The sequence below is a fragment of the Lissotriton helveticus genome, chromosome 1_2 (genome assembly GCF_964261635.1).
Source record: "Lissotriton helveticus chromosome 1_2, aLisHel1.1, whole genome shotgun sequence".
Classification (NCBI taxonomy): Eukaryota; Metazoa; Chordata; class Amphibia; order Caudata; family Salamandridae; genus Lissotriton; species Lissotriton helveticus.
Genome location: NC_136058.1, coordinates 433,784,741 through 433,786,696, shown reverse-complemented (window position 1 = coordinate 433,786,696; position 1,956 = coordinate 433,784,741).

Genomic DNA, 1,956 nt, shown 5'->3' with positions numbered 1-1,956 from the left:
ACTACACGAGTCACAAATGCAAATTCGGAATCCTTTCCGCTGACTATCAATGTTAGAATTGGGGGTCTCTGGTTGGCACAGGTAGGTAATTGTGACAAATAGGGACCCTCTCCTCTAGTCAGGTTAAGAGGGTACCACTCCTAAAATAACCCTTGCTCACCCCCTTGGTAGTGTGGCACGAGCAGCAAGGTTTTATCTCAGAGGCGTTGTAAGTTAAGCATTTGTGACCACATACAGTAACCCAGTGACAACACTACAAATGGATACCACACAAGGTTTATATAAAAAATAAGTATATTTTCTATAGAGTTACCACAAGACCAATAAACAACAAAAAGAATCCACCGTACTATTAGGTTTTAAGAGTTCTTGTTAAAAAGGCTTAAATCAAGGTTCTGTGTGAGTCGGTAGCCTGGTCCGCTACAGCGTTGTTGAAAATAACACAGAGTCTAGCAAATCCAGCAGACTGCGTCGGTACTGGCCCACTCAAATGTCGTCAGACTCAGTCACAGAACCTTTTACTTGATGCGGCCGGCACGGACGTGCGAGCTGGTCCCGGTGTTCATCGCGGTGCAGAAAAGAAAGCGTTGCAGAACGCATTGTCCCTCGATGGGGTGCAGGCAGCAGCCCGTTGACAGAGTCGGTGGATCCAAGGTGTGCGTTGCAGGGTAAGGCGGTGCTTTGTTGCGGTGCTTCCAGCTTGCGGTGCGGTGACCGAGCCGGAGTTCGGGAAGTGGTGTCGATCAGTCCGGACAGCGGTGTGAGTCGGGCGGTGCGTCGCGAAGTGTGCGAGGCAGTGCCTAACTCCGGTGCGTTCACAGGACTCGAAGTCAGTGACTGCGTCGGTCAGACCAGTACGAGTCGGTGTAGCGAGGCGTTGCACGTCGCGGTGTCCTTCCAGTCGCGGTGCAGGCCACAGCTCGGTGACGGCATCGAGACGGGGTCGGTGAGGTCAGAGCTTGCGTTGTTCGAGGCGTACGTTGATTGATGCGGTGCCTACAGGACACCGGGCCAGTTGTGAGAGTCAGTCACAGCTCCCTGCCCTGCCTCTGTAGCCACTGAAACAGCGTTTCCAGCAGCAATTCACAAAGGCTGGTGAAGTCCACTGGTCCTGGGACTTCGGTCAGGGGGCAAGCTCTCTTCCGGGCCGAAGGAGATCTTTTGCACAAGTTGAAAATAAAGTTCACATAGTTCTTTCTCCTCTCTTTGGCAGTCAGGCAACCACTGGAGGCCAATCCACCAAGCAGCACTTCAGATTGAGAATAGTCTCTTCTCAGTTTCTTCAGGTTCCTCTCCTCAGCAGAGGTTTCGTCTTGTAAGTCCAGAAGTGATCTAATTTCATGAGATCAAGGTACCAATATTTATACCCCCAAATCCTTTGGTCTCTGAGGGGAGAGAAGTCTGTGCCTAGTCCAAACCAGTTCTGAAGCACTCTGTTTACCAGCCTTCTCCCTTCCTTTCACAGTGCAGGGTAGAAACATCAGGCGCCCCACAGGAGGTGGAGCCAGCATTGTGGAAGGGAATTACAGTCCTGGAGCACTTTGTTAACAGTCTTCCTTCTCTTCTTTCAGTGTGCATGGCAGAGACATCAGACGCACCACAGGGGGTGGACACGGCATTGTAGAGGAAAGGCCCAGCCGTAGTCAGGTCCCAGTAGCAACTCCTCCCTCCCATCTAGATGAAGATCTCTCTATTCACCACCGGGCTGCCCCAGTCTGTCTCATGGAATCCCCCAGCCCTGTCACTCACAAACCCAGACAAAGGAATACACAACCTAGCAGAGGCAGGCTCAAATGTTTAGGAAATAAAATACCTACTTTCTAAAAGTGGTATTTGCAAACACAGATTATTAAAATTAACTTCACTAAAGGATGTATTTTATATGGTGTAGGCATACCAAACTCGAATTTCTACCATGTTCTCTGAGTGTGCTAGGATTATAAACATGTAATAATC